We start from the raw sequence: 20,800 nt of genomic DNA, 5'->3' as shown, positions 1-20,800 counted from the left end.
CTGAATTCAGCCTATCAATAGGTCCCTTTGCTGTCCATGTGTCCCTGACATATAACATAGGTGACAAAATGGGAGACGATGGCCTAGTGGCATTGTCGCTAGACTAGTCATCCAGAATCTCAGCTAATGTTCTGGGAACCTGGGTTCGAATCCCACTACAGCAGATGGTGGAACTTGAATTCAATAAAAAAAGAATATCTGGAATTAAGAATCTACTGATGACCATGAAACCATTGTCGATTGCCGGAAAAACCCATCTGGTTCACTAATGTCCTTTAGGGAAGGAAATCTGCTGTCCTTACCTGGTCTGGCCTACATGTGACTCCAGAGTCACAGCAATGTGGTTGACTCTCAACGGCCCTCTGAAATGGCCAAGCAAGCCACTCAGTTCAAGGGCAACTAGGAATGGATAATAGATACCAGGGGGAAACCCACGCAGACACAGGGAGAACGTGCAAACTCCACACAGACAGTGAACCAAGTCTGGGAATCGAACCTGGGTCCCTGGCGCTGTGAGGTAGCAGTGCTAACCATTGTGCTACCGTGCCGCCCAATGTAGAGTCACATGACAGGAGACAGAGTTGTATAGAGAGCGTCAAGGGGAAGTAAGCATGAAGTTAGCTCTGAGTTTGGGCTATACTTCGTACATATGTAAACAGTTATATGTTGCCAATAAACACCACTGTTCACTGTTACAAGCCTCTGAATCTCTTAATGAGATCTACTGAACAAACCCTTCCAACATGGCCACAAACCCAGAACAGAACCCGTACAAACCCAGAACTGAAGAATCTGGTGAAGGATCTTGAAGCCTGAGCAGCATCTTGACCTGACGGAAGTGAACCTGCCCCAAAGACACAGCTGGAGAGAAACCCCATTGCAGAAATGGAAGCTGAAGAGTCAAAGAAAAATCCACTGTGCAACTGCAGGACTCCAGAACACATGGGGGTCCATTGTGAATCCCCATCCATTGCAGAGTCTTAGCAACATTACCCAGCTTGTGTTCTGGGGACTCGGGTTCGAATCCCGCCACGGCAGGTGATGGAATTTGAATCCAATAAAAAATATCTGGAATTAAGAATCTACTGATGACCATGAAACCATTGTCGATTGTCGTAAAAACCCATCTTGTTCACTAATGTCCTTTAGGGAAGGAAATCTGCCGTCCTTACCCGGTCTGGCCTACACGTGACTCCAAAGACACAGTAATGTGGTTGACTCTAACTGCCCTCAAGGGCAACTAGAAATGGTCAATAAATGCTGGCCAACCAATGATGCCCATGTCCCATGAATTAAAAAAAAACCTCATAGAAACAGAAAATAGGAGCAGGAGTAGGCCATTCAGCCCCTTGAGCCTGCTGCGCCATTCAACATGATCCTCTATCTCAATGTCATATTCCCACACTCTCTCCATGCCCCTTGATGCCTTTAGACTCCTGAAACCTATTGCCTTCTTAAACATATTCAGTGACCTGGCCCCCACAGCCTTCACAGAGAATTCCACAGGTTTACGTGCCCCTGAGTGAAGAGGTTTCTCCCCATCTCAGTGGCCTACCCTACATTCTGAGCCTGTGCTCCCTTGTTCTAAACAGATTGCCAAGAGGTTCAGCAGTGACTCTTGACTGGGCCGTTCCGCCCAGAATTGCCCTCACTCTGTGCACAGCCGGTTTGTCCCTGCAGGTGGCAGCAGCTGCTCTCCGGTCAGACCAGCCAAACCTTCAGGTGTCTACCACCGTACAGTGAGCAGAAGTTAGACATGAGAATGAGCAGCAACAGAATGATGCACCCCGACCTCAGGCTCCAGTGGTTGCTGCCGCACAGACGGGGAACATTCCGGGAACGACGCTGCATTATCCAGCAGATGTGTACAGCAGCAAGGTGATGCTGGAGCAGGAGAATAGCGACCATCACCAGTGTACACCTGTTGCAATGTCTGTTAAAAAGGTGTTTTTTTTTCTGTACTTAGAGATGCAAATGCATATGCAGTACACAGACTGAAACACTATCAAAAGCCAAACAGTCGTGTTACCAAGACAACAGGCTGTTTTTGAATTTAACCAATCAATTTACATTAGGCACTTGGATAACAGCAGCCTATTGGACTTAAATTTGATGTTTTGGTAACCTGAGAACCAATCCTATTGTGGGGATGTTGATGTGTCATCAGGGGTATAAGAGACAGCTCCCAGCTCCAGAGAGTCAGCCAGCAACTGCTCTCTCATAGAATCATAGAAACCCTACAGTGCAGAAGGAGGCCATTCGGCCCATCGAGTCTGCACCGACCACAATCCCACCCAGGCCCTACCCCCACATATTTTACCTGCTAATCCCTCCAACCTACGCATCTCTGGACTCTAAGGGGCAATCTTTAACCTGGCCAATCAACCTAACTCGCACATCTTTGGACTGTGGGAGGAAACCGGAGCACCCGGAGGAAACCCATGCAGACACGAGGAGAATGTGCAAACTCCACACAGACAGTGACCCGAGCCGGGAATCGAACCTGGTCTCTGCCATAGCTAATAGCTTTTAGCTCAAAGCTTCATCTGAATAGCACAGTTACCAAAAGAAGACAAGAGATTCCGGACAGAAGAAAGAAGACAGAAGATTCTGGAAGGCGACAAACCTGGTTGTAATTTAGAGAGTGGCTAAAAATTCTATTTTCTTTGTTAATAAGTGGGAATTGTATTTATCTAAATAGCATTCCATTAGAAGTGTTTTATTTGGTTTGTTAATAGTTTAGTTAACCTGTTCACTGTTAGATAAATAAAGTGTTACTTGTTGATTTTACAGAGAAAGTCTCAGGGAGTTATTATGATCTAACCACTAAAAGTTGCTGAAGAGCCGATCACACTATTTTTCACACACTTTTAACAGATTATGAGGCGAGGTACTCCTCTTTGAGTGGTTACTTCTCAGAGAGGGGATCAACCTTCACTTCATAACACACCTCAGTCAGGTACAAGGGTGCAGGAAAGAACACAGTGTGGCGGAGAAAGTCAAAGTGGAGGCTGAGCGCATGGATGAGGAACATTCAGACAGAAAGGAGATACAATCATCAACTCCCAGTGGTGGCCCCTCTCCCACCCCGCGCCCCCTCCGGGATAAGTAAAACCCGTGTTCATACTGAGGGAACAGAGCAAACACTCCTTCCGGAAGGAATGGGATGAGCCGATAGTGTCCGAACAAAGCAGATGGGTTGTTAATGAGGAGAGGTTCAACTCCAAAGGGGCACAAAGAGCGAATCGGATGGAGAGAAACTAAAATACTGAATTCAACTCCAAACCAATAAATCCTGCTCAAAGAAACTGAGCCAATACCTCCTCCAAATGGGAGCAGAAGGAGGTCTGGAAGAATTGTCAGAGAATTGATGGGGGTTGAGGGAGAATATGTGGGGGGTGGGGGAGAAGGGGCAGCATGTGAAGATGAATTATACTGCAAATATGTTGGGGAAAGACTTGTGGGGGCGATGTAGTATAGGGGTGTTTGAACAGTACCGCCCACTGTATGATGTAGAGGGACACATAGAGTCATATAGTCGTAGAGGTTTACAGCATGGAAACAGGCCTTTCAGCCCAACTTGTCCATGCCGCCCAGTTTTTAAAAATTAAGCTAGACCCAATTGCCGTCTTTGACCCATATCCCTCTATACCCATCTTACCCATGTAACTGTCTGAATGCTTCTCAAAAGATAAAATTTTACCCATCTCTGAGTAAAAAATTTCCCCTCTGGACCCTTTTGTATCTCTCCCCTCTCACCTTAAACCTATGCCCTCTAGTTTTAGACTCCCCTACCTTTGGGAAAAGTTGTTGACTATCTAGCTGATCTATGCCCCTCATTATTTTATAGACCTCTATAAGATCACCCCTAAGCCTCCTACGCTCTCGAGAAAAAAGTCCCAGTCTATCCAACCTCTCCTTATAACTCAAACCATCAAGTCCCGGTAGCATCCTAGTAAATCCTTTCTGCACTCTTTCTAGTTTAATAATATCCTTTCTATAATAGGGTGACCAGAACTGTACACAGTATTCCAAGTGTGGCCTTACCAATGTCTTGTACAACTTCAACAAGACGTCCCAACTCCTGTATTCAATATTCTGACCGATGAAACTAAGCATGCCGAATACCTTCTTCGCATTCTGACAAGTAGCTTTTGTTTTCTAAAGAGTCAAGAAGAAATCAACATAATGTTTAGCTCCTAGTTTTGGGCTATACTTTGTACCTGTGTAAATAGTTATGTGTTACCGATGAACACGACTGTCCAAATTTGCAAGGCTCTGTAGTCCTTTGTCAGACCCACTGAGCAAACCCAATATGGATGACCTTAGGTTAATGGAGGGCGGAACGTGGAGGTCAATCAGGAGGGTTTTCAAAAGGTCAATTCTGGAGGCAACAAAGGAGTGGGCGAGGGTTTCAACAGGAGAAAAACAGAGGCCGAGGTGAAGTTTGGTGATGTTATGAAAGTGAGAATAAGCAGACATAGCCGTGGTGCGGATATGTGGACGGGATCTCACCTCGGGGCCCAATATAGTACCAAAGTTTTTTTTTATTCATTCATGGGACATGGGCGTCACTGGCTGGCCAGCATTTATTGCCCATCCCTAGTTGCCTGAGAGCAGTTGAGAGTCAACCACATTGCTGTGGCTCTGGAGTCACATGTCGGCCAGACCAGGTAAGGCCGGCAGATTTCCTTCCCCAAAGGACATTAGTGAATCAGATGGGTTTTTCTGACAATCGACAATGGTTTCATGGTGATCATTAGATTGTTAATTCCAGATTTTTTGTATAGAATTCAATTTCCACCATCTGCTGTGGCGGGATTCGAACCCAGGTCCCCAGAACATTAGCTGAGTTTTTGGATTAATAGTCTAGCGATAATACCACTGGGCCATCGCTTCCCCTCAATCTGCCCCCTGTTGGGGATAGCTTGCCTTCGTCTCAGACAGGTGCCATGGTGAGTTCAGGTGGTGACAGTGCAGGATAACTGTGCAGTTAGCACCAGTGAAAGCTTGACAGTACACACTCTGCCGCATTTCGACAATCTGGTTTGTGCAACAGGCTGTTGTGATAACACGGACATCAATGTGTTCACCAGGACTGCAATCATTAAAAACCAACGTTTAGAATGCAAGTGGCCTGAATTTAACTGCGGTTAACAGGACAAGACTGAATCGGGGGACAGCAGTCAAAACAATGCAGCAACAACTCTTCAGACCTATCGTAATAGGCTGGATGGAATGAGCAGAAAGCAAAATAAAAGTACTTTTAATCTAATGACTGATTAAACGGTTGATTACAATGCATTCACTTCTAATTCGCCTTGCCACTGTTGGTTATCCCAATCTTTTCTGAGTGTTTCCAGTACCAAACAATGACAAAAGCTTAGCATCACCGAACAGCTACAGCACAGAAAGAGGCCATTCGGCCTGTTGGGGTGTGTGCTGGCTCTCTGCAAGAGCAATTCTGTTGTTCCACGCCCCCGCCCTTTCCCCGTAGCCCTGCAGTTTATCTCTCGCTGCAGTTAGTTAGGCTGCACACTATTAACACTGCCTCCACCCCACACTCAGTCAGTGAATTCCAAATCCTAACCACACACTGCAGGAAACATTTTCTCCTCATGCCACCCGCAATTGGTTCTTTTGTCAATCACCCATTAACAGCGTCCTTCAGTTAGCAACTCTTCCTGCTAATGGGCATTTGCTTTCTTTCCACACCCCTGAATATCTTCAACAACTCTGTCCAATCTGATAGCCCAGAATCAGCCCAGCAGTGTAACGTTACGCTTAATGTTTCTTAACTCTAGCAAGTAGATTCTGTCCTTGACCACTCTAGGACATCCGCACTGGAATTCTACCGCCCCGACTGCCGTGGGAATCGGAGTGGGCGAGGGGCAGACAATGGGGAGGTTCGTTAACTTTTCCGGTCTCGGGTCGAGCAAGGCCATAAAATCCCACCCCTTGTCTCTCTGTAATGTTCTCCAGAATCAACACTGTCACCCTTCCTTCTTTCTTTCCTTCCCTGTCTTTCCTGAACATCTTGTATCCAGGAATATTTAGTCCTGCTCTTTTGTGACTCAGGTTTCTTGCATTTATAGTGCATCATTGACCCAGTAACACATTCCGATTTATTGGACACTATTTGACACACAGGTGACTCATAGTTTGGAAGGAAGAAGCAGGTCTTAAAGAGTGGCCTAAAGCAGGAGGGACGTTTGGAGAGGGAACCGCATAGAAAAAAGAACAAAGAACAAAGACAATTACAGCACAAGAACAGGCCCTTCGGCCCTCCAAGCCTGCACTGACCATGCTGCCCGACTCAACTAAAACCCCCTAAAAGAGTAGCTTGGTGGGGTAGATGGATGAAGAGAATTTCTCCAAGATTGAAACCAAAGATGATGCAATGTGGGAAATGTTCCTCAGGATCTACCCATGATAAGAACACCAGAAAGTTAGAATCACATCACAGAGTTGTTACCATGCAGAAGGAGGCCATTTGGCCCATTGTGTCTGTACTGGCTCTCCAAAGAACAATACAGCACAGGAACAGCCCTCCAAACCCGCGCCGCTCCCTGGTCCAAACTAGACCATTCGTTTGTATCCCTCCATTCCCACTCCATTCATTTGGCTATCTAGATAAGTCTTAAACGTTCCCAGTGTGTCTGCCTCCACCACCTTGCCCGGCAGCGCATTCCAGGCCCTCACCACCCTCTGTGTAAAATACGTCCTTCTGATATCCGTGTTAAACCTGCCCCCCCCTCACCTTGAACCTATGACCACTCGTGAACGTCACCACCGATCTGGAAAAAAGCTTCCCACCGTTCACCCTATCTATGCCTTTCATCATTTTATACACCTCTATTAGGTCACCCCTCATCCTCCGTCTTTCCAGTGAGAACAACCCCAGTTTACCCAATCTCTCCAAATGAGCAACTCAATGAATACCATGCCCGCTCCTTCTCATCATACTGCTACACATTCTATCTAATTGCATCTTGAAAGCCTCAGTTTAATCTGTCTCCACCACACTCTCAGACAGTGCATTCCAGATCCTAACCACTCGCTGTGTGAATCTGTCTCCACCACACTCTCAGACAGTGCATTCCAGATCCTAACCACTCGCTGTGTGAATCTGTCTCCACCACACTCTCAGACAGTGCATTCCAGATCCTAACCACTCGCTGTGTGAATCTGTCTCCACCACACTCTCAGACAGTGCATTCCAGATCCTAACCACTCGCTGGGTGAAAAGGTTTGTCCTCATGTCATCATTGCTTCTCTTCTCGATTACTTTAAATCTGAGGCCTCTCAGTCTCGATCCTCTCTTGAGTGGGAACAGTTTTTGCTGATCTGCTCTGTCTGGATAGGGCCATTGGGTTATTCATTCAATGCACCAACAGAGCTTCCTCAATCATGCTCTCGAATGGGAATCACTGATGATCAATGCAATGTTATTGCCATCAACCTGCCTTATAAACCTGACTTCTCCATATATATCCCTGCTGTGACTCGAAATGGACAGATGGTAGAGGGGTGATATACTCAAAATTTTGAAAGGGCAATTAGAGATGGGCAGTAAATGCTGAGGGAGGTTTTGTGGTGCAGTGAGTCGTGTCTCTGCCTCTGAGCTAGAAGCTCAGGGTTCGAGTCCCACCCCAGGAATTTGATGGCCAAGGGGGCGCTCACAATGAGGTCAAGCATATTAAGTGCCAAACTGTAAATCCTTCCAAAGACGCCAATGGCTGCAGTAAGAATGGGAGAGACTCCTTGATGTGGTGTGGCATCCCTCAAGCTATAAGCCCCTGGCAACAGACAAGTGACCTGTTCTGGGCATTACTAGCAATGGAAACAGGCAAAAGTCTGTTTTAGTGTACCAGTAGGTGTGGGAAGATAAAGAAGAAGAATAAATGATGGCCTAGGCATCAAAATCCAAGAACAAACAGAAAGAAATCTGGGCCACTGTGCACAGTTCTGGGCATCGCAGATTAGAAAAGATATAGTGGGCTGCACCCTCTGACTTTGCCTGCGGCTGGGATTCTCCAGTTCCGCTGCAGTGAACAGAGATTTGGCTGAGCGCCAAATTCTCCATCCTTGCTGGCAGCAGCAGCGGTGGCGAGGTGTGAACGGCCGGAGAATTCCGGCAATTGTCCTTGGAAGGAATGCAGTGCAGATTTACCAGAATTGCTACCAGTCTCCAAAGGTCAGATGAAGCAATCTACATTTGTAATCCCTGGAATGTAGATGGCGAAGGGGTATTTCGATTGCGGATTGTATTTTGAAAGGAATCGGTTGAGGGAAACATTTTCCACTGGTGTGGGAGTCTAGAACACAGGGACATCATCTTAAATTAAGAGTGAGGTTAATTTGGGGCCGGGGGGGGGGGGGGGGGGGGGAGGGGTGCGAGGGTGGGGGGGGGGGGGGGGCTGGTAGGGAGGGATTTGGAAACATTTCTTCAAGTGTAGGATTCTAGAAGAGAACTCGTCTTCTGAAAGCAATCCCTCCTCAGGTATAGTGAGCAGAGTGCTGTTGGCCCCATCACTGCGGCAAGAAGCCTCCAACTCCAATAACCCCTGACCTGCCCCCGGGAGACCCCCGAGATTAAGCCAGCAGCCTTTGCACGTGACTTTGACAATGATAAAATACTGGCAACATCGCAAAATTGATTTATTATTGTCACATGTATTAGTGAAAAGTATTGTTTCTTGCACGCTATACAGACAAAGCATACCATTCATAGAGAAGGAAAGGAGAGGGTGCAGAATCTAGTGTTACAGTCATAGCTAGGTGTAGAGAAAGATCAACTTAATGTGAGGTAGGTCCATTCAAAAGTCTGATGGCAACAGGGAAGAAGCTGTTCTTGAGTCAGTTGGTACGTGACCTCAGACTTTTGTATCTTTTTCTTGATGGAAGAAGATGGAAGAGAGAAAGTCTCGGGTGCGTGGGGTCCTTAGTTATGCTGGCTGCTTTTCCGAGGCAGCGGGACCCCTTGACCCCTTGGTGTGCCGTTCGGATGGATCCATCTAAGAATTCGTGAAGTTTTGCAGCTTATTACATGATGTGGAGATGCCGGCTTTGGACTGACGCTTCATCAGGTATCACTCACCTGATGAAGGAGCAGTGCTCCGAGGGCTGGTGCTACTAAACAAACCTGTTGGACTTTAACCTGGTGAGGTGACACTTCCTACTGTAGCATATTACAGCATTTCCCCACTTCTGACTTCAACCTACTCCCCAATGGATTCCTCAGACATTCACACCTTGCTCCTGCTATGAAGCAATGATAATTGCTTGTGAACTGGGTGGCCATCACTGGTGACAGTCAGCATGGGGAAGAGGCGAAACTCCTGCCAGCGGAGAATAGTGAATGAGCCAGACAGAGAGGGCGGGGACCGAGACCCAAAGCCTGAGATCCTACGAGAGAAAAGAGCGAATGGATTGACATGTAAGGAAGTTAAAAATAATCTTTGCCGTTACCACAGAAACCAGAAAGTGAGGGCCGGATGCAGCTTTTAATGAGAGATTAATAAGCTTTATAATGTGGCTATTACATAAATCCTTTTGTATATCAGATGTATAATTATGAATAACACTGAACACAAATCTGACAGCGATATTTCATATTTTATTCTCATATCTTTTATTGTTTAATGAAGATAAAGTCAGCTTTCTCTCAGGCTCTCCTTAATGTTATTGCCATCAAATAAAGCCCGATGTTAAATTTCCGTTTCCCACCAGGCACCACCCGTCTTGTCCGCTTGTGTTGTTTGTTTTATTTCATTGTGTCAGGGTTTGACACTCATAAATGTTAAATGGTTCCCGTCCCTCCTGAGGTTCAACCTAGTGTTTCGCAACAGTACAGAGCGGGATGGTGAGGAACTGCACTCTCACACACCTTCCTGCTATCTTGCTTAGCTGTGAGGAGAGGTTGGATAAACTCGGTTTGTTCTCACTGGAACGATGGAGGTTGAGGGGCGACCTGATAGAGGTTTACAATATTATGAGGGGCAGGGACAGAGTGGATAGTCAGCTGCTCTTTCCTGAGGTAGAGAAGTCAAGTACTAGGGGGCAAAGGTTGAAGGTGCGTGGGGAAAAGCTTAGAGGAGATGTGCGAGGCAAGTTTTTTACACAGAGGGTGGTGAATGTCTGCAACGCACTGCCCGGGGAGGGGGTGGGAGCAGGTACGATCACGGCATTTAAGGGGCAACTAGACAAATGCAAGAATATGATGGGAATGGAAGAATAGGGACTCCGTAAGTGCATACGGTTTTAGTTTAGGCAGGCATCATGATTGGTGCAAGCTTGGAGGGCCAAAGGGCCTATTCCTGTGCTGTACTTTTCTTTGTTCTTTGTACCATCCACAGTGATCCAACATCAGCCCCGGGTGGCTCTTGAGTTTTTCCAGGGGTACAATGCGCCCAAAATATCCACCGCCCTGCATCTTGTGGAGCTGAAATTGTGCCCACGTTTACCAAGGAGAACTACGAGGGCTCAGTTGGACTGGAGGATTATAGTTGTGAGGGAAGGTTGGATAGGCTGAGGTTGTTTTTCATTCATTCGTGGGACATGGTGTCGCTGGCTGGCCAGCATTTATTGCCCATCCCTAGTTGCCCTTGAACTGAGTGGCTTTGCCCGGCCATTTCAGAAGGCAGTTGAGAGTCAACCACATTGCTGTGGCTCTGGAGTCACATGTAGGCCAGACCAGGTAAGGACCGCAGATGTGCGGGTTAGGTTGATTGGCCATGCTAAAAAATTGCCCTTAGTGTCCTGGGATGCATAGATTAGTGGGTAAATATCTAGGGATATCGGAGTAGGGCCTGGGTGGGATTGTGGTCGGTGCAGACTCGATGGGCCGAATGGCGTCTTTCTGTGCTGTAGGGTTTCTAAGATTCTTTCTAAGATTCTAAGATTTCCTTTCCTAAAGGACATTAGTGAACCAGATGGGTTTTTCCGGCAATCAACAATGGTTTCATGGTTATCAGTAGATTTTTAATTGCACCTTTTTAAAAACTAAATTCAAATTCCACCATCTGCCGTGGTGGGATTCGAACCCATGTCCCCAGAACATTAGTTGAGTTTCTGGGTTGACATTCTAGCGATATCACCACGAGGCAATTGCCTTCCATTGTTTTCTTTGGACTGGAGGAGACAGAGAGGAGATTTAATTAATGTGTCTGGAATGCTGAGGGGGTCCAGATGGAATGGAGGAGATTGTGTGGTGCAGTGTCGCTGCCTTTGAGCCAGATGTTCTAGGCTCAGGTCTGACTCCAGGACCTGATGGCGTTCATTACGTGGCCAAATATGAGTATCAACTTGTACATCCTTCCCAAATAAACCAAAGGCAGGTGGTGAGAGTGGGAGAGCTTCCTGGTCAACCCGCGACGGAAGGAAATTGGAGCGTCTACCATCACTACCCATTGCTCCAGGCTACAACATACATGTAGAAGTGTATGTTGCCACAGCAACTCAGACTCCCTAAGGGACTGGATGGCTGGTATGGATCAAATGGATGCCAACAGATGAGGTTCAATCCCTGGGAGTGGATTTGGGGTTGGCCTCCTTATCGGGGGGGTTCTGGCATGTGGTGGGCCTGTTTTTGGGCAGAGGTGGAGGGGGCAGGAAGGCCCGATTCATGTTAGTTGAGGGGTCCATAACAAGGTGGCTTAGTTTTAGGGTCAGAGGCAAGAGGCTTAGCAAGGATTCGACGGGAAATGGGTGGTGGGGTCTTGAACTCACAGCTTGAAAGGGTGGTAGAAGCAGAAACTCTCATCACATTAAAAAGTAGCTGGCAAAGCACTTAATGTGCTGTAATCCACAAGGTTGGCACGGTGGCACAGTGGTTAGCACTGCTGCCTCACAGCGCCAGGGACCAATTCCCGGGTCACTGTCTGTGCAGAGTCTGCACATTCTCCCCGTGTCTGCGTGGGTTTCCTCTGGGCAGCCCGGTTTCCTCCCAGTCTGAAAGACATTCTGGTCAGGCGGATTGGCCTTTGCGAAATTCTCCCTCAGTGTACCTGAATGTCAGCCTACTTGCGATACTAATAAACAAACTTTAAAAAAGGTTACCGGCAAAGAATTGCAAGGTGGGTTTTGGTTGTATGGTAACTTGCTGGCCAGCACAGATTCGATGGGCCAAGTGGCCCCTTCCTGTGGTGTGAGTGCACCATTTCCTGGCATAAATCTAAAGTGAACTGTCCTGACCATCAGCACGAGCGTCACTGATTTGGAGTTGGAACAGTGTCAAGGTGGACTCCATGGGTAGGAGTGAAGGGTTGATTGAAAAGCAGGTTTCCCTTCAGGGTGAGGCTGGAGTCTATCAGTTAAACAATGCTGATATCTCTGTCCGGCAAACCTGTAAAACTTCATACAGTGATTGGACCTTCTTTATAGCAATTATGATTCCTGCAGCAACAGGACGAGCACGTGTCTTCACTGACTGCTCAACCGATTAACTCTGGACTTCTGTGAGAATAGGTACCTGTGTGCCTCAGAATGTAGCTGCAATGGCGGGGGGGTGGGGTGGGAGGGAGCGGGGTGGGGGTGGGGGGAGACAGTGGCAGAGTGGGAATGTCACTGGCCCCAGTAATCCAGAGGCCTGAGCTAATGTCCAGGTCCAGGCAGCTGGGGCAATTTCAATTCAATTAATAAATCTAGAATTCTAAGCTAGTCCCAGTAATGGTGACCATGAAACTATCATCGATTGTCATAAAAACCCATCTGGTTTTCCGGGTAGGAAATCTGCCATCCTTACCCGGTCTGGCCGACGTGTGACTCCAGATCCACAGCAATGTGGCTGATTCTCAACTGCCCCTCCTAGGGCAACTAGGGATGGGCAATAAATGTGGTTGAGTCTTAATGGCCCTCTGAAATGTTGTGGGAAGCCACTCAGTTCAAGGGCAATTAGGAATGGGTAACAGAGATGGCCTCACCGGTGACACCCACATCCCAGGAAGGAATCATAGAATCCCTACAGTGCAGAAGGAGGCTATTTGGCCCATCGCGCCTGTACCGACAACAATCCCACCCAGACCCTACCCCCATAACCCCACATATTTACCCTGTCAATCCCCTGACACTAGGGGCAATTTAGCATGGCCAATCAACCTAACCCACACATCTTTGGACTGTGGGAGGAAACTGGAGCACCCGGAGGAAACCCACGCAGACACGGGGAGAATGTGCAAACTCCACACAGACAGTGACCCAAGGCCGGAATTGAACCCGGGTCCCTGGCGCTGTGAGGCAGCAGTGCTAACCACTGTGCCACCGTGCCACTCATGATCAGAGTGGCTTTCAAATGAAGCCAGAAGTGAGATCTTTGAAGGTGAAGAGTTGAAATCCCTGGGGAGGGACTCAGAGTTTGGATGCGATTTTGTGACTCAGTGTCACATCTGCCATTTGTGGTGCAGTGTTTGTTGTATCACAGTTTTTAAAAAAGTTTATTTATTAGTCACAAGTAAAGCTTACATTAACACTGCAATGAAGTTACTGTGAAATTCCCCTAGTCGCCACAGTCCAGTGCCTGTTCGGGTCAATGTACCTAACCAGCACGTCTTTCAGAATGTGGGAGGAAACCGGAGCACCCGGAGGAAACCCATGCAGACACGGGGAGAATGTACAAACTCTACACAGACAGTGACCCAAGCCGGGAATCAAACCCAGGTCCCTGACGCTGTGAGGCAGCAGTGCTAACCACTGTGCCACCATGCAGCCCCGTTTGCCCGCTGATTCAAACTCACATCATGTTAATTTTGAATCTTAGAGTATAAGACAGATATTGTAAATTGATTTACCTTTCTGACTTGGTGAGGTAAAAGTTTATTTTCTTTGTTTAAAGCTGTAAAATCTTGTGATTTTATTCTCTCAGAGAGTGGCTGGGATTTCAGACTTTGTTTAGAAACATAGAAACATAGAAGATAGGAGTGGGAGGAGGCCATTCGGCCCTTTGAGCCTGCTCCACCATTCATCACAATCATGGCTGATTGTCCAACTCAATAGCCTAATCCTGCTTTCTCCCCATAACCTTTGATTCCATTCATCCCAAGTGCTATATCCAGCCACAAGCTTTAACTTTAAACCAAAGATTACTGGTCCATAACCAGATCATAACACTTCAGAATGTTTGAATAATGTTGGGGAGCAGATGGGTTCAGATGGGTTCAGATGGGTTAGGGTTCAGAAACTCCGGGGTATATTATGTAGTTAACCTAGACTCAAAACTTTTTTGATTTTAGCATTAGTGCGAGTATAAGGTGTTTCACTCCAGGTGTGATTCGATTGGCCCACTAGGAAACTTTTATTAAAACAAACTTTATTTAACAATACAGTTAAAACATAGCAAAAAGAATTAACATAGCTTTTACCAATTGAAATACTTAAACATGACAAGATATAATTCTTAACTGCTAGCCATTCCTATCGTTCCAATTTAAGCAATATCCCCACAGACATAAATCCCTCTTCAGAATCAGTTAGCACACAACATATAGGCTTACGTGAGTGCTAGACTTCCAGCCATTTAACACTTTGGGATAGAGATACAGAAAAATACCTGTCTTCTGACCCCCATACAGCAGCCTCCAGAGAAAGATCGAATTTCAAACAGCAGCACTTCAGAGGAAGAGGCCTGTTTTCTGGCAGGTCTAAGACTCCAATTTCTAGAGAGAGAAAGAAAGAGACAGAGAGTAATTTCTCTCTAAAGAACCCAGGCAGCAACTATGCTTGTTTTGTTGCTGTGAGCCTGTTTTTCCTGTCAAACCCTACTCTGAAAAACCCCAGGGGAAAACACTAAAATGATCAAACTGCAATAGACTCGATTAACACAAGCAATTAGGATCAATTATGCTTCTGCAGCATCAACCTGCGGGCTGCTGCTTACAGACAAAGCGGCACCGATATATAGAACTGACTCCTAAAAAAAATCCTGCACAAGAAACATGACACAATTACACTTCTTAAAGACACAGTATCGGCACAATAATCTGTATAAGTCGATCTCAAGTCTCTTCGGGCCTTCACTAATTCTATATTTCCACCATTTTATCGATCCTTTTCAGGTGTAAAATAGATGACCTCACAATAGGGCGGCACGGTGGCACAATGGTTAACACTGCTGTTTCACAGCTCCAGGGACATGGGTTCAATTCCTGGCTTGGGTCACTGTCTGTGTAGAGTTTGCACATTAGAACATAGAACATAGAACAGTACAGCACAGAACAGGCCCTTCGGCCCACGATGTTGTGCCGAGCTTTATCTGAAACCAAGATCAAGCTATCCCACTCCCTATCATCCTGGTGTGCTCCATGTGCCTTTCCAATAACCGCTTAAATGTTTCTAAAGTGTCTGACTCCACTATCACTGCAGGCAGTCCATTCCACACCCCAACCACTCTCTGCGTAAAGAACCTACCTCTGATATCCGTCCTGTATCTCCCACCACGAACCCTATAGTTATGCCCCCTTGTAATAGCTCCATCCACCCGAGGAAATAGTCTTTGAACGTTCACTCTATCTATCCCCTTCATAATTTTATACACATTCTCTCCGTGTCTGCGTGGGTTTCCTCCGGGTGCTCCGGTTTCCTTCCACAGTCCAAAGATGTGTTGGTTAATGCATTGGCCATGAGAAATTGCCCCCTAGTGTCCTGGGATGCGTAGTTAGAGGGATTAGCGGGGTAAATATGTGGGGTTACGGGGATAGGGCCTGGGTGGGATTGTTGTTGGTGCAGACTCGATGGGCCGAATAGCCTCCTTCTGCAGTGTAGGGTTTCTATGATTGAATATGGATATTGAAACCCACTTGCCATCCTATTCCACACTCACTTTATCAATATCTGTTTTGAAATGTTATGCTTCCATCCACATTACTGATAATGTTGCATACCTTTGTGTCATTAGCATATTTGGACATGCGACTTTCTATGAATCAATCCCGCCGTTAATTAATACAATGAATAACAGAAACCCCAACAGGGATCCTTGTAGGCATCACAGGTCACACCCTGCCAGTTACAATACATAGAAACAAAGAACAAAGAACAAAGAACAATACAGCACAGGAACAGGCCCTTCGGCCCTCCAAGCCCGCGCCGCTCCCCGGTCCAGGATTGAATCCTGAATCCAGGATCCCCGCCCAATTTTCCAGCCTATCTACATACCAATATCCTATCCACCAAGCTGTCCCTCACAGCTACGATGCTTTGTTCATTACAACCTATTAACTCACCCCCACCCCCCCATTCCAGACCATGTGATCTCCAGGGAGAGGCGAAAACCCAGAGTGAAAAACCCCAGGGCCAATATGGGGAAAAAAAATCTGGGAAATTCCTCTCCGACCCCCTGAGGCGATCGAAACGAGTCCAGGAGATCACAATGGCCCTGATCGGGAAATGCTTCCCAACCCTAGTCATTTCCACTTCCACAAACACCATATGAATTCCCTGCCCCCGAGACAGGTTCCCAACTACCCGCAGTCTCGCTCTGTACTGGCACCAGCAAGATGATCATAGAATGAAGCCTTGAAACGAGAAACAAGGAACAATTAGCCCGCGCCGCTCCCTGGTCCAAACTAGACCACTCTTTTGTATCCCTCCATTCCCACTCCGTTCATATAGCTGTCTAGATAAGTCTTAAACGTTCCCAGTGTGTCCGCCTCCACCACCTTGCCCGACAACACATTCCAGGCCCCCACGACCCTCTGTGTGAAATATGTCCTTCTGATATCTGTGTTAAACCTCCCCCCCTTCACCTTGAACCTATGACCCCTCGTGAACGTCACCACCGACCCGGGGAAAAGCTTCCCACCGTTCACCCTATCTATGCCTTTCATAATTTTATACACCTCTATTAAGTCTCCCCTCATCCTCCGTCTTTCCAAGGAGAACAACCCCAGTTTCCCCAATCTCTCCTCATAACCAAGCCCCTCCATACCAGGCAACATCCTGGTAAACCTCCTCTGTACTCTCTCCAAAGCCTCCACGTCCTTCTGGTAGTGTGGCGACCAGAACTGGACGCAGTATTCCAAATGCGGCCGAACCAACGTTCTATACATCTGCAACATCAGACCCCAACTCTTATACTCTATGCCCCGTCCTATAAAGGCAAGCATGCCATATGCCTTCTTCACCACCTTCTCCACCTGTGACGTCACCTTCAAAGATCTGTGGACTTGCACACCCAGGTCCCTCTGCGTCTCTACACCCTTTATGGTTCTTCCATTTATCGTGTAGCTCCTCCCTACATTATTCCCACCAAAATGCATCACTTCGCATTTATCAGGATTGAACTCCATCTGCCATTTCCTTGCCCAAATTTCCAGCCTATCTATATCCTTCTGTAGCCTCTGACAATGTTCCTCACTATCTGCAAGTCCTGCCAGTTTTGTGTCGTCCGCAAACTTACTGATCACCCCAGTTACTCCTTCTTCCAGATCATTTATATAAATCACAAACAGCAGAGGTCCCAATACAGAGCCCTATGGTACACCACTAGTCACAGGCCTCCAGCCATAGAAACATAGAAACTAGAAGCAGGAGTAGGCCATTCGGCCCTTCAAGCCTGTTCCGCCATTCACCTTGATCATAGCTGATCATCAAATTCAATATCCTGATCCCATCTTCCTCCCATATCCCTTGATCTCTTTAGCCCCAAAAGCTATATCTAATTTCTTCTTGAAATCAGACAACGTTTTGGCCTCAACTACATTCTGTGGTAATGAATTCCACACATTCACCATCCTCTGGGTGAAGACATTTCTCCTCACCTCAGTTCCAAAAGGTTTATCCCTTATCCTCAAACTATGACCCCTAGTTCTGGACTCCCCCACCATTGGGAACATTCCTTCTGAATCTACCCTGTTTAACCCTGTTAGCACTTTATAAGTTTTTATGAGATCCCCTCTTACTCTTCTAAACTCCAGTGAATATAATCCTAACGGACTTCGTCTCTCCTCATGTGACAGACCTGCCATTCCAGAAATCAGCCTGGTAAACCTTCGCTGTACTCCCTCATGGCTGATTGTCCAACTCAATAGCAATGACATCTTTCCTCAGATAAGGAGACCAAAACTGCGCACAATACTCTAGATGTGGCCTCACCAATGGCCCATACAGTTTCAGTAAAATATCTCTATTCATATCAAAACAAGAAAATGCTGGAAAATCACAGCAGGTCTGACAGCATCTGCAGAGAGAGAATAGAGCCAACGTTTTGAGTCAGAGCTCTGATGAAGGGTCATCTGACGAGGGGTCATGAAAAGAGAATATAGGGAGTTAGGTAGACAGTTGGGAAGGAGGAACGCATAGGTAGTAATCTCAGGATTGCTGCCTGTGCCACGGAAAAGTGAGAACAGGAATGGAGTGAGGTGGAGGATGAATGCGTGGCTGAGGGACTGGAGCAGGGGGCAGGGTTTCAGGTTCCTGGATCATTGGGACCTCTTTAGGGGAAGGTGTGACCTGTACAAAAAAGACAGGTGGCATTTGAATCCCAGGGGGACCAATATCCTGGCAGGAAGGTTGGCTAAGGCCACTGGGAGACTTTAAACGAGAAAGGTTGGGGGGAGGGAATCGAGATGAGGTGACTGAGAGCGAGGAGGTTAGCATGCAAATAGAGAAGGATTGTAGACAGTGTAAGAGGGAGAATAGACAGGTGATGGAGAAGGGGAGAGCTCAGACCAAAGGTTTGAGATGTGTCTATTTTAATACCAGGAGTGTAGTGAATAAAGTGGATGAGCTTAGAGTGTGGATCGATGCTTGGAAGTGTGACGTGGTGGCCATTACGGAGACTTGGGGACAGGGACAGGACTGGATACTTCAGGTGCCGGGTTTCAGATGTTTCAGAAAGGATAGAGAGGGAGGCAAATGGAAGCCGTGGAGGGATTGTCTACGGAGTCTCTGTGGGTGGAAGTTCGGAGCGGGAAGGGGTCAATAACTTTGCTGGGTGTTTTCTACAGGCCGCCCAATAGTAGCAGAGATTTTGAGGAGCAGATAGGGAAACAGATCCTGGAGAAATGTAGTAATCATGATGTGGAGATGCCGGCGTTGGACTGGGGTAAGCACAGTAAGAAGTCTCACAACACCAGGTTAAAGTCCAACAGGTTTATTTGGTAGCAAATACCATAAGCTTTCGGAGCGCTGCTCCTTCGTCAGATGGAGTAGTTATCTGATAACTACTCCATCTGACGAAGGGGCATCGCTCCGAAAGCTTATGGTATTTGCTACCAAATAAACCTGTTGGACTTTAACCTGGTGTTGTGAGACTTCTTACTGAGATGTAGTAATAACAGGGTTGTCGTGATGGGAGACTTTAATTTCCCAAACATCGATTGGAATATCCCTAGGGTAAGGGGTTTGGATGGGGAGGAGTTTGTTAGGTATGTTCAGGAGGATTTCCTACACAGCATGTGGATAAGCCTATAAGTGGAGAGGCTGTACTCGATCTGGTACTGGCTAATGAGCCTGGACAGGTGTTGGATCTCTCAGTGGGGGAGCATCTTGGGGATAGCGATCATAACTCTATCTCCTTTACGCTAGCATTGGAAAGAGATAGGATCAGGCAAACTAGGAAAGTGTTTATCTGGAGTAAGGGGAAATATGAAGCCATCAGGCAGGAGATTAGAGGCGTAAATTGGAAGGAGGCATTCTTGAGGAAAAGTACTGAAGAGAGGTGGCAGATTTTCAAGGAATGTTTGTCTGGAGTTCTGCATGACAACGTTCCGATGAGACAGGGAGGTGTTGGTAGGTTACGGGAACCGTGGTGCACGAAAGCTGCGCTGAACCTAGTGAGAAAGAAAAGGAAAGCGTACAAAAGGTTCAGAGAGCTGGCGATGATAGGGATCTAGATGAGTATACAGCTTGTAGGAAGGGACTTAAGAAAGAAATTAGGAGACCCAGAAGGGATCATGAGAAGGTCTTGGCAGGTAAGATTAAGGAGAACCCTAAGGCGTTCTATAAATATGTGAAGAGTAAAAGGATGAGATGTGAAGGAATAGGACCTATAAAAGTCGAGAAAGTGAGAGGGCATGGGATCCAAGGGGCTGTTGCCTTGTGGATTCAGAACTGGCTTGCCTGCAGAAGGCAGAGAGTGGTTGTAGATGGGTCTTTTTCTGAATGGAGGTCGGTCACCAGTGGAGTGCCCCAGGGATCTGTTCTGGGACTCTTGCTGTTTGTCATTTTCATAAATGGCCTGGATGAGGAAGTGGAGGGATGGGTTGGTAAAGTGGAGGTGAGAAAGTCTGTACAGAACCGGAAGAAATAGCAGAGGTGCTTAATGAATATTTTACCTCGGTATTCACGGTGGAAAAAGACTTGGGTGGTTGTACTACAGGATTGAGGCGGACTGAAAAGATTGAGTATGTGGACATTAAGAAAGAGGATGTGTTGGAAATTTTGAATAGCGTCAAGATAGATAAGTCGCCGTGTCCGGATGGGATGTACCCCAGGTTACTGTGGGAGGCGAGGGAAGAGATTGCAGAGCCTCTGGCGATGATCTTTGCGTCGTCGATGGAGACGGGAGAGGTTCCGGAGGATTGGAGGATTGCGGATGTGGTTCCTATATTCAAGAAAGGGAATAGGGATAGCCCAGGAAATTACCGACCGGTGAGTCTAACCTCAGTGGTTGGTAAGTTGATGGAGAAGATCCTGAGGGACAGGATTTATGAACATTTAGAGAAGTTTAGTGTGCTCAAAAGTAGTCAGCACGGCTTTGTCAAAGGCAAATCGTATCTTACGAGCCTGGTGGAGTTCTTTGAAAATGTGACTAAACACATTGACGAAGGAAAAGCGGTAGATGTGGTTTATATGGACTTCAGCA

Source organism: Mustelus asterias, chromosome 6 (genome assembly GCF_964213995.1).
Source record: "Mustelus asterias chromosome 6, sMusAst1.hap1.1, whole genome shotgun sequence".
In the NCBI taxonomy this organism is placed as follows: Eukaryota; Metazoa; Chordata; class Chondrichthyes; order Carcharhiniformes; family Triakidae; genus Mustelus; species Mustelus asterias.
This window is presented reverse-complemented; position numbering follows the sequence as displayed.